The sequence below is a fragment of the Chrysochloris asiatica genome, unplaced genomic scaffold (assembly GCF_000296735.1).
Source record: "Chrysochloris asiatica unplaced genomic scaffold, ChrAsi1.0 scaffold00003, whole genome shotgun sequence".
NCBI classification, from domain to species: Eukaryota; Metazoa; Chordata; class Mammalia; order Afrosoricida; family Chrysochloridae; genus Chrysochloris; species Chrysochloris asiatica.
In genome coordinates, this window is record NW_006408521.1 from 7,745,989 (window position 1) to 7,758,717 (window position 12,729).

Consider the following 12,729-nt stretch of genomic DNA (forward strand, 5'->3'; position numbering starts at 1 on the left):
ACTTCCAGCCATCATATTGTTGTTGTTGTTAAGTGCCAACGAGATGGTTCTGACTCATAGTGACCCTTTATAGGGTTTCCAAGAACCAGGGAATGAGTTAATTAAATGATTGACCAAATAGAGCAGGCTAATTTTTATAAGTTGATAATTTTGTATGGCCCACAAATAATGTTATATTCAAATGACCCGTGGCACAAAGAATTTTCCCCACCCCTACTCTATAGGGTTTCCATGGAGGGGCTGATAGGTTTGAACCATTGACCTTGGGGTTAGTAGTCCAGTGCTTATCCTACAGTGCCACACCAGGACTCCAGCAACACCATGTTTTTGTTAAGTGCCATGGAGTGAGTTCCAACTCAGAGACCATTTATAGGGTTTCTGAGAAGTGGCTTGTGGGTTTGAACCACCAGTTCAGTGTATTATTCTGTAGTGCCACACTAGGACAAAGTTAAACTTCCCCATAGAGTTCCCTAGTCTGTAGACCTTATGGAAGCAAATTGCTAGAGTTTTTTCTCACAGCAGCTGGTGGGTTCAAACTTCCAACTTTTTGGTTCACAGCTAAGTGCTTAGCTATTATACCGTCAGAGCATCTTACTCTCTTTCCTTCTTTTATTTATCTGGGGGAAAAACAACAACAACAAAAGTTATACAGGGCATACTTGTATACTTTCTCAAATCAGCTGGTCTCTGCATCCATGTTCTTGGCTAAACTAAGGGGTATTCAGGATAAACCTTTGGGTATTCAGGATAAAAGAATGTAATCATTCAATTCACCAGACTGATATGAATTTTCTGGGTATTTACTGTATGAGGAAAAAACAAAAAACAAAAAAAAACCACCAAGGAAGAAGAATGGAAGCTGCAGGCAGAGCAGTTTGGAAGCCACTACAGCTATTCAGACAGAAGATGGTGGTAACTTAGACTAGAGTGGACCAGGTGAGAAATAGTGGGATGTGGAACTATTTTGATGGGATAGAGGTTAGGGTTTGCTGAAGAACCAGATGCAGAATGTGCAACATGGGAGGCAAGAATGATGCCCAGGTTTTCCACCTGAACAAGCAACTGAGTTGTCATTTATTGAATTAGGCAAGATGTGAAGAAACTCAGCTAACAGGAATCCTAGAGAGTCCTACATAGACAATCCTAAGAAAGTAACAAGAAGATAGATAAAATAAGCCAGCACCCACTTCCCTGACCGATGACTTGATGTTAAAACATGTTCCAAGTTCATACTCTAAAATGACAATGGACATATGGTTTTGAAGCACCGACCTTGCAGTTAGTAGTCCAATGCTTTTCCACAGTGTACCAGAGGTTCTTACTCAGTGCTTTGTGGTACCAAATCACAGCCAGAAAAGACATGGGGCAGGTGAAGAAATACCACAACAGAAAGGGTGTCCACGTGCTAAATAAGAGCATGGAGTTGTCCAGATGTCATAGGTTGCTAGTAAGTCTTCCTCCAATCCTCATGCCATTTTCTTCTTAATATATCCCAATTTCTCAGATTATTTTCTCATCATAAAGTATGGTGAATGGATACAATCTTGGTGCACACCTTTCCTGATTTAAAACTTTATAGTATTCTCTTAATTCGGTTCTAACTACCGCCTCTTGGCCTATGTACAGGTTCCCCACGAGCATAATTAAGTGTCCTGAAATACCCATTCCTTATAATGTTATCCAGAACTTGTTATGATCTACACAGTGGAAAGCGTTTGCTTGGTGTATAGAGCACAGTAAACATCGTTCTGAGATTCTCTGCTTTCAGCCAAGATACATCTGATGTCACCAATGATACCCCTAGTTCCATGTCCTCTTCTGAATCAGCCTTGAATTTTTGGCAGTTCTCTGTCAATATACTGTTACAACCATTTTGGTTTAATTCCAGCAAAATTTTACTTGCATGTGATATTGTATTTGAGATGATTTCACATACCATTCAGTTACCTCTTTCTTTGGAGTGGGCACAAATATGAATCTCTTCCAATCGGTTTACCAGGTAGCTGTCTTGTAAATTTCTTGGCATAGATGGGTGAGTGCCTTCAGGGGTGCATCAAGTTGTTGAAAGATTTCAATTTATATTCTGTCAATTCCTGAGCCTTATTTTTCAACAATGGCTTCCATGCATCTTAGACTTCTTCCTTCAGTACCATGGTTTCTTGGCTATAAGTTTCCACTTGAAGTGGATGGACATCGACCATTTCTTTTTGATACAGGGACTGTATATTCCTTGCACCTGCTTTTGATGCTTTCTGCATCATTTAATATTTTGCCCATGAAATACTTCAATATTTCAAGTCGAGGCTGGAATTCTTTTCTTCAGCTTGAAAAATGTTGAGCATGTTCTATTCTTCTTTTTTGTTTTTCTCACTCTAGGTCATTGAACATTCCATTTTAACACCTGACTTTGTCTTCGTGAGCTGTGTTTAAAAATTTTCTGTTCTGCTCTTTCACCTCCTCACTTCTTCTATTTGATTTAGTTCCTCTATGCTCTGGTAGCATAGTGGTTATGAGTCGGGCTGCTAATCTCATGGTCAGCACCTCAAAACTACCAGCCATTCTGAGGGAGAAAGATAAAGTTTTCTGCTCCTGTAAAGATTTATAGCCTTGGAAACCCTTTAAATAACCTCTGTGAGCTAGAACTAACTCCATGGCACATAACCACCACCAACACCATCATGCTCAAAAGGAAGTTTCAAAGTCTCTTCTGACATTCATTTTAGTCTTTTCTTTCTTTACTGTCTTTTTAGTGACCTTTTTGCTTTCTTCCTATATGATGTTCTTGACACCATCCCACAATTCATCTGGTCTTCATTCATTAATGTCTAAAGCATAATCAAATCTGGTCTTAGATGGTCTCTAAATTCAGGTGAGATATATCTAAGGTCAAATTTTGGCTCTCATAGACTTGTTTTCATTTTGTTCAACTTCAACTGAACTTGCATATGACTAATTTATTGTCTGTTCCACAGTCAACCCCTGGCCTTGCTTTGATGATATTGAGCTTTTCCACCATCTCTTCCCACAGATGTAGTCAATTTGATTCCTTTATATCCTATCTGGTGAGGTCCAAGTGTATAGTTTCTTTTTATATTATTTTTAAAAGGATATTTGGAATGAATAAGTCATTGGTATTGCAAAATTCTATAATGCAATCTACAGCATCACTTCTACCACCTGGGTCCTATTTTCCTACTATTGATCATTTCTCTACTTGTTTCCAACCTTCACATTACAATTACCAGTAATTATCAATGCATTTGATTGCATGTTTGTTTAATTTCAGACTGAAGAAGCTGATAGAATTCTTTTAATTTCATCATCACTGGCTTTAGCAGTTGGTGTGTACATTTGAATATAGTGGTATTAATTGGTCTTCCTTGTAGACATATCAATATTATCCTATCACATACAACATTGACTTTAATACAGTTCTTTAAATGTTCTTTTTGATGATGAATATTATGCCATTTCTATTCAGTTTGTTGTTCCATATAATTGTCTTATTCAAAGGCCAATTACCAGTACATTTCAGTTCACTAATGCCTAGGATATTGATTTTTTTGTGTTCCCTTTCATTTGTGACTATTTCCAATTTTCCTAGATTCACACTTGGCACATCTTTTCTTCTGGTTATTAATGGATGTTTGCAACTGCTTCCCATTTGCATTGTGTTCCATCAGCAAATGAAGGTCCTGAAACCTTTAGTCCATTCACATCAATTGGGTTAATTCTATTTTGAGGAAGCAGTTCTTCTCACTGTCATGTTTGGAGTGCCTTCAAACCTGAGGGGCTTATTTTCTGGCACTTTTGCTGACAATGTTCTGTTGTTATTCATATGTTTCATCTTCTGGAATTGTATCTGACAATGTCCCACAGCTACTCATAGGGCTTTCAGTGGTTAAACATTCAAAAGTAGTCTGTCTCTTAGTCTTCCTAATAAGTCTTAGTCTGGAAGCTCTACAGAAACCTGTCTACCACAGGTGACCCTGCTTGTATTTAAAACAGCAGTGTCATAGTTTCCAGCATCATAGCTACATGGAAACCTCTACAGTATGACAAACTGATGAATGAGTGGGAAAGATAACAGATAGCTGATAATAAGAGAGATGCGAGTGTATATATATCTGTTTTATGTGAATGTGTACCACCCGAACATACTACCTATTCAATAAATTATACTGAATAACCAAAAGCACAATTTTGGCCATATAAAAATATTATAGATGATAGCTCAGTGCTGGAATGAGAATGAGGATAACAAATAAAATAAGAAGAATTAATCCTCATTGATAGCTACCGATAAGTCTGGCACTTTTTGAAATTATTTTCCATGAATTATCTAGTTTCTCCTAACAATAAACTATAAGGGAGGAATTTTCACTTTCTGCAAAATAAAAATGAAACAAAAAGTGGTTTAATAACATATTCAAAGTTGTACCCAGTGTCTGATTGTTGTTGTTAAGTGCTGTCGAGTTGTTTTGGACCCATAGTGACCCTGTACAGGGTTTCCAAGGAGTGGCTGGTGAGCATGAACCTCGTGGTTCAAATGACTTTGTAGTGCAGCACATTAGGTCATAGCATTACATAAGGACTCCATGATCACTATTGGCTATCCCCACAACAATATCCGGGGCAGACACCAATGAACTGCTTTGTTGGTATGCTCTGTAATCCATACCATATGCTCTGTAGTTCATAGACTGGCCACATTTCAAAACTGAATGATACCCATGGCATTGAAATGGACTCCACGGACTGAAGTCATTTTATAGAAGAGAACATAAGAAAAAATGAAGATATTACCAAGAAAAATCTCTGGTGCCTGAATTTAATGTAACTACTGCTTCATCCAATACCAGTGTTAGCACCCCAAAGCAAATAAAAAGTCAGTGAATATTTTTCCTGGCTCTTCTAAGAATCTGCACATGTTTTTGAGATCCGTCTGCTTGGCACCTGCCAAATAAATTATTAAATTTATGAGGGTGACGCTAAGCAAGAGCTAGTGAGCAGTGAAATTGGTTGCAACTGGGTGGAAGAGCGGTGCTGCTGAGAACTCCAGCAAACGGCAACATCACTCAAAACGCAGCAGATTCGGCTGTGAAAATATTACAGACACATGCACTGAGATGTCTGGCTGCCAGAGGCTCATGGGAGAAGTTAGTTTTTGAGCCTAGTGAAACTTCTGGATCGTGCTAGGCCAATTGATCCCCAGTATAAGGAGATTTGAGCTTAGAAGAAGGCTGGCTCAACTGTTGAACTCGTCTTTGTTTATCAAACTATGAAGTCTTCAAATTTTTTTGTGGAAAAATTCCACTATCTTTTCATCCATTTTTCTTTTTGGAAGCCCCTATATATTTCTTCTATCAACACCCATTTTCTAGAAAACCCCTTATTAAACAGACTTTTATTAACCCTGAGAACTAAATAATTATTCTTAACTTAAATTTCACCAGAGTATAAGCAAAAGTGACATATAAAATATAGGTCACAAACAAGTGAAAGTAATTAAACCTGAAGTAGCAAATGATACCCTATACTCAGCAGGGAGTTGCTGAAACCCTGGATGGCAGTTAGCCCTCAGCTGAGTGTGGTCCAGCACCCTATAGCAAACATCAGCCTCTTGGAAGCATTTCTGATTCAATGTTGCCCATTTTTCATTCAAGTCAAGAGAGTTAAAGGCACATACTTTAGTGAGCAGTATCAGGAATACTGTGTTTCTATAGTCAAACTCAGATTTAATTTTGAGGTGAAGTTAAAGGTTACTTGCTTGCAACTTGTTAAGTGTGTTAAGAAATGGAATTAAAATTTGATAATCAGAAGCTCTATTTAACCAATGTGTACTTAAGGAGCTTTAGTAGCGTAGTGCTTACAAATCAGGCTGCTAACCTCAGGGACAGCAGTTAGAAACTACCAGCTGTTCCGTGGGAGCAAGATAAGGCTTTCCGCTCCCATAAAGATTTACAGCCTTAGAAATCCTGTACAGGGTCACTAAGAGTCGCAACTGACTCCACAGTGCATAACAACAACAACAACAACTTAAGAATATAAATTATGATTTTACCGATAAGCCTTTATTATACAACAAAATTCTCCCAAAGACCTTTATCTGACTTTGTTGTTACATGTCATTGAGTCGGTTCCAACTTTAGTGATGCTGGATATGGGAAGGATGATTTTTTTCAGTGAATCTTCCTGGATACTTACCATGCTTATGATTTGGGATTTCTTAAATTATTATTTTTAAGTAAAAATTACAGCTAGCTTATCATTGATATCATGAGTTCCATTTGTAGTGAGCTGTTTGTTTAACAATGTAGTGTGGACACATTGTTTGATCTATAATGTTTTAATAAGTAACTAAAAGAAAGCCACATCTGTTGTTCTGCAGTCAATTTCATGGTGACCCCATGTGTTACAGAGTAGAAGTGCTCCACAGTCTTTGTCATTTCCACTGAGCAACTTTTTTCTCCTGCTGTGAGTCTGTGTAAGTGAAGGTGGGCGAAGAAGCTGACAGGATGGTATGAATCAGTTCTGAATGATTGGTAACAGGGCGAACTGTGATTGTAGAATCTTGGAACTCTTATATAGATATAAAACGAGCCACCTCAGAAGTAGGAGGTGTGGAGGATCTCAATACCATCCATTAAGAAGATCCAGGACTGAAGCACATTCTTTGGACCACCCCCTCTTGCTCCTGCCCCCAGTAAAATCCCTGTGCAATGAACTTCCTCAACTAGGGGAGGAGCCGCAGAACTTAAAGCCAGAGCAGGAGACAGAGTGGTAGGTTTTCAAGTCCTTCCAGCATGCAAAACTGAGTGAGCTAGGTCTACTGATCCACCAACCTACAGCTGAGTACCTTAAGGCTGAGGCTTATGGTAGAGTGATATGCCTGTGATTTTGATCAGCAACCCTAAAAGAGTTTTGTAATATTGCTGGAGTAGAGCAGAGGCTGGGCCAAGGGCCAGAAAGAGGCCTATCTGTGAGCATGGCAAAGTGGAGGCTGTCATGTCATTAAGAACTGTGTCTTGAATATCTCTGACCCTGTGTGGTAACCTGTTAATGTCTCTAATAAGTCTGATAACTGTGTGCATGATGTCTGAATTCTGTGTGGTTATTGCAATGAATTACTGAAACCAGGCGAGATGCTGTGGAGGGATGGTTGGTGCAAGTTTTATACAAGGTCTTTGATTCTCTAATGTTTGAAAACCATTCCAAAAAGACATCATTATGAGCCCTTATGCTCCAGCATCCTGATGTGACACTGTAGGATAAACACAAGGTCAGTGGTTCAAGCTCACCAGCTGCTCCTCAGAAACCCTATACAGGGTCACTATGAGTCGGAACCAACTGGGTGACAGTTAACAACAACAACATACTCTGAGACCATGTTTCTATGTTCTCATATTCTGCCTGAAGAAATGAATACAGGATAAGCCTAAGAGATTAGTCCCCTGGGATGGGAGGGAGTGAGGTAGGAGGAGGAGATAGAAAGCCTACTGTGTGGAGACCTTAGCCTGTCAAGAGCGCCGACCTTCTTGAACATAGTAAAAACCTTTGAAGGATTTTCAATGAATGTGGCAGTGTTTATGTAACATTTAAGTTTTGATAGGGGTGTGAGGATTAGGAAGGTGTCTTGGTGGTAGTGTGTTACACATTGGACTGCTAACTACGAGGTCAACAGTTCAAACCCACCAGCTGCTCATCGAAAGAGGAGGCTTTCTGCTACTGTATGCATCACTATGAGTTGGAATCTACTGGATGGCAGTGGGTTTGGTTTGGGATTAAGGTGGATTAGGGGTGAGGATGAGTTCTGTGCAGCCAATTATCTGTTTGTGAAAAGATACAATCTACTTTGAGGAAGGAATTATGTTTCAGACCATATCATAGCATGGCATGGAGCATCTCTTAGCGCCGTCCACCACTCTTTGTGCAGGCTCATGATCTCCAGCCAGAATGCTGGTTATTAATTCCACTCCAGAAGTACCTTGACATATGAAAGGGTGGCCTGCACTAGACAATGGAACACTAGAGACACTAGATCCTTATGTCCTTGATTATAAAACAACAAATTGTTTCATTAAGGAATTGTTTCTGGTTTGGCTCTGAAAGGGTTTTTGGCTTCTATCTAGTACTGCCATGTACTGATTTCAGTGTGATTTGTCTTATTTTCTGGTGGCTCAGGGGTTAAGAGCTCAGGTTTAAACCCCCCAGCTACTCAGTAGGAGAAAGCTGTGGCAATCTACTTCAAGAAAGATTAGCAGTGTTGGAAATCCAGTGGAGAAGTTCTATGCAATCCCATAGGTCATTATGAGTCAGAGTCAATGCAACAGCAAAAGGTAAACATCTATTAGAGAACTGGATAAACATATCATCCTGATAGCTTATATATTCTCAGTAATGTTGAACAGGTTAGTGGGAGACAAAGGTGGGAAGAGGGTGTAGTATCTCAAAAAATAATAATTAATTAAAAGTAATTACCTGAGGCTTTTCCTGGTGATGCTTCAGGCTGAGAGGAGCAAGACCTTCTCTTCTCTTCATGGCATGTAGTCATCAACTGATACCAGCGGACTCCGAAAAGAGAGAATCATGTGTCCATTCAACTGGATGTCATGAACTTTGTTCACACCAACTTGCGTAAAAACAACAGGAAGCCCTATGCTGCTAGTGAAGTAGCTGGTCGTCAGACCAATGCTGAGTCTTGGGTAGTGGCAGAACTGTGGCCAGAATTCAAGACAAGGCATTTTTGGAAATATGTGTCATAGAGGGCACATGTTTACACCAACCATAACCTGGCATCACTGGCATTGTAGAGTAAACAACTCAGAAGCATCATGCCATCTTCTTTGTCCTGGCTGCTTCCTCCTTACCAACTCTGGCCATGCTTAAAGGTCATCATACTGAGGAAGTTCCTGAATTTCCTTTGGTGCTTGAAAAAAAAGTTGAAGACTACAAGAAGACCAAGGAGGCAGTTTTGCTGCTTAAAAAACTTAAGGCTGGCAATGATATAAAAAAGGCCTATGCTTTTCAGAGAATGAGAGCAAGTAAGGGTAAAATGAGAAATTAATGTTATAACCAGCTCAGGGGACCATGCATTATTTATAAGGAGGAAATGGTATCATTAAGGCCTTCAGAAGCATCCGTGGAATTACTTTGCTTAATGTAAGCAAGGTGAACAATGTGAAGCTTGCTCCTGGTAGGCACGTGTGGCATTTCTGCATTTGGACTGAAAGTGCTTCTCGAAAGACAGAGGAGTTGTATGGCACGTGGTACAAAGTCATCTCCCTCAGAAGTAACTAGGATCTTCCCATGCACAAGATGGTCAATACATACCTTAGCAGAATCATGAAAAGTTCTGAAATTCAAAGAGCCCTCCGAGCACCACATAAGACGACTCATCACAAAGTCCTAAAGAAGAACCCACTGAAAACCCAGACAATCAGGTTGACACTGAACCCACATGCAAATACCATGCTCGGAAACACTACATTTCACCAGGCCAGGAATCACAAACTCAAGGTGGTTAAGACAGCAGCAGTACTAGAAACCAAATCATATGAAAAGCATCAAGAAGCCCGTGCTAGGAAGAAAAAAGGAAGAAGGCTGTCAGTATGAAGAAGCTGAAGAAGCCTGTGGTGGAAAAGAAGGTAGCAGTGAGCAAGAAGCCAGGAGAAAAGAAACCTTCCACAGACAGAAGTCAGCTGCATAAACTCTTCACATTTGTTTATCCCAAACAAGTCAAATCATTTTGGACAACATAATAAAGACAGACCAGGTTAAAGAGGCAATGAGAGAGAAAAAAAGTAATTCCTGGGAAGCTGGCATAGGTTTTCCACTGTTGACACCTATCCAACACCGAGTACACTCAATGACCTAGTAGACATTTTAGAATAGTTAATAATAATGGTAAACCCTTGGCAAACTTGATGTGTTCAGTAAATATTCTCAGACACAATGGAGGAGTCAGTCAATAGTAAACTATCACTCTTTTACTAATTGTTTGCAGGTTACATGAGTCATTTTCTTATTTATCTCTATTTCTTGTCAATGAATTCAGAGTCTAATAGAACAGAGAAATCAAAATGTATTTATAACAGGGGAGGTGATAGTCTCTTCAACAGATGGTGCTGGCAGAACTGGAAAGTGATATGCAAAAGACTGAAACAAGACCTTCACCTCATGCCTTATACAAAAACCAACTCAACATGGATTAAAGACTTAAATGTGAATCCCAGAATTATGAAGGCCATCAATTAAAAAATAGGGACAAATGTAAGGGCACTAATTCAGGGAATATACAGACTACCAAATATTTTGAAAACTACACAAACAAAAGTAGACAAAATAAATGAGTGGGACATACTAAAAAATAAAAGTTTATGTGCATCAAAAGACTTCACCAGAAGAATAAAAAGGGAACCGACAGAATGGGAAAAAATCTTTTACAATGACACATCAGACAAGGGGCTTTTTTCCACAATATATAGGAAACTACAACACCTCTACAAGAAAAAGCCAAAACAAATAAAATAAATAATAACCCAATTAAAAAATGGGCACAGGATATGAACAGACACTTCACCAAGGAGGAGATCCGGGCAGCCAACAAACATATGAAGAAATGTTCATGATCACTAGCCATTACAGAGACACAAATCAAATCAACAATGAGATATCATCTCACACCAGCAACAGCAGCAAAGATAAAAAAACAACAACAACAAAAAAAAAACCCACAAAAGTAGTGGACAATAAATGCTGGTGGGGATGTGGAGAGACTGGGATGCTCCTGAATTGCTGGTGGGACTGCAAAATGGTCCAACTTCTCTGGAAAGCAATATAGCGCTTCCTCAAAAGGCTGGAAATAGAAATACCTTATGATCCAACAATTCCTCTACTTGGTATTTGCCCACAAGAAATATGAGCCATAACATGAGTAGATATATGCACACCAGTGTTCATAGCAGCACCATTTACAACAGTAAAAAGATGGAGACAGCCAAAGTGCCCATCAACTGAAGAATGAATAAACACACTGTGGTACATGCACACAATGGAATATTATGCTACTCTGAAGAATAACAACCAAGGCTATACATCTTTACGCGAGCAGAAAGCCTCATCTTTCTCCCGTGGAGCAGCTGGTAATTTCAAACTGCTGACTTTGTGGTTTGCAGCTCGATTCGTAATCACTACGCTACCAGAGCTTCTTCCTCCATTGAATATTGTCAGCTAAATAAAAATTCTAAAACAGTTGTTTTGAGTTTTGTGTGTCTGCAGGGTTTTGTGGACTCTGTAGGGTTTTCAAGGTTGATTTTCCTAAAATCCATTGCAAGGCCCTGCTTCCAAGGTGTTTCTGAATGAACTTCTACTTCCAACTTTTCCTTTAGTAGCCAAGTATGTTAACCATTTGCACCAACCATGAACTCACTCCACCACTCATTTGCCAATTTGTCATATTGTGGTGGCTTGTGTGTATTGTTATGTTGACAGCTGTGCCACTGGCATTTAAATACCAGTGAGGTCATCCATGATGGACAAGTTTCAGGTGAGCTTCCAGATTAACACAGACTAGGAAGATAGAGAAGCAGACAACTTCAGAGGCTAGTCTCTGAAAACTTCATGAATAGCAACAGAAAGTTGGCTGATATAGTGCAGAAAGAAGAGCTCTTCAGGTTGGAAAGCACTCAAAATAAGACTTGGGTGGAGCTGCCTCCTCAGAGTTGACTTTAACAGAGGAGAAATAGCATATTTCAAGTAAAGTACCTAAAAGTTTTTTTCCATTTCCAATGTTTTGAAACAGCCTTAACTACAGTACATGGCCACCTAAGTAGTTTAGAAACAGATTGCAGTGATGATCTCCCACAAACTTTTTAAGTCTCAGGTGCAGAAGTTTGAGTAGTACAGAGCCCTGCCAAATCCCACCCTCTCTGGCTTGTACCCTCATGAAAACTCCATGTTATAACAGACTCAACTGCACGACCAGTGGTCAGAACTTTAGCTTCCCATATTATAGAAAGAACACAGAGTGGATGTGAGGAGAACTGGAAATTTAATTGAGTCTCTGCCACAAACCACCTGTGTGGCCTGTAACAATAGATTTATCTTCTCAAGGATTAAATGACTCTCAGCTCCCTCCCAAGTCTAATTACGAGTCTGTGAATACAGTATAGTCCCTTCTGCTATGAGGCTTCCTTCCGGACATTGCATTTGATGATAAAATTCTGTTTTAGATTCAGGTAATTATTCAGTAGTACAAATGACATGTTTGGGAGCTGCGTAAACTCATTCATTACCCTGGGGCACTGTGTCAGTGCCTGAGTAAAGAGTAAGCTAAATGAAATAGGAGCAAGTACGGGTAACCTCAGAAACCACTTAAAAATGTGACTTGTGTGGCCAAGTCATTAGTTCTGTCTTCTTAGTGTCCTGCAAAATGTGAGTACTCTCTGGCCTATCCACTTCTTATTAAGTCGATTATCTTAGAATTTGTCCTCATTAATAAGATAATGCAGAGCAGCATCATAACGATCTATTCTAACTTGTAGTTGTTTTTAATTGTGTTGGCTTGTTGTTTATTCAATTTGATTTTGAATATTTTCAGGAATAGCTGAGACCTCTACAATCACCTCCTCTGTTCGGCTGGCTGGCCGTACTTCCTTGTACTCAGTCTATGTCCATATTGATATCACCAGCCTAGCCTCAGACACTTTGTTTTTTGTAGGCCCCCCA

General features: G+C 39.5%; 1 pseudogene; it reads left to right on the forward strand.

The window, feature by feature from the left end:
- Positions 1–1,360: 1,360 nt before the first annotated feature.
- On the forward strand, positions 1,361–9,761 carry LOC102832277 (annotated as a pseudogene).
- Positions 9,762–12,729: the final 2,968 nt, after the last annotated feature.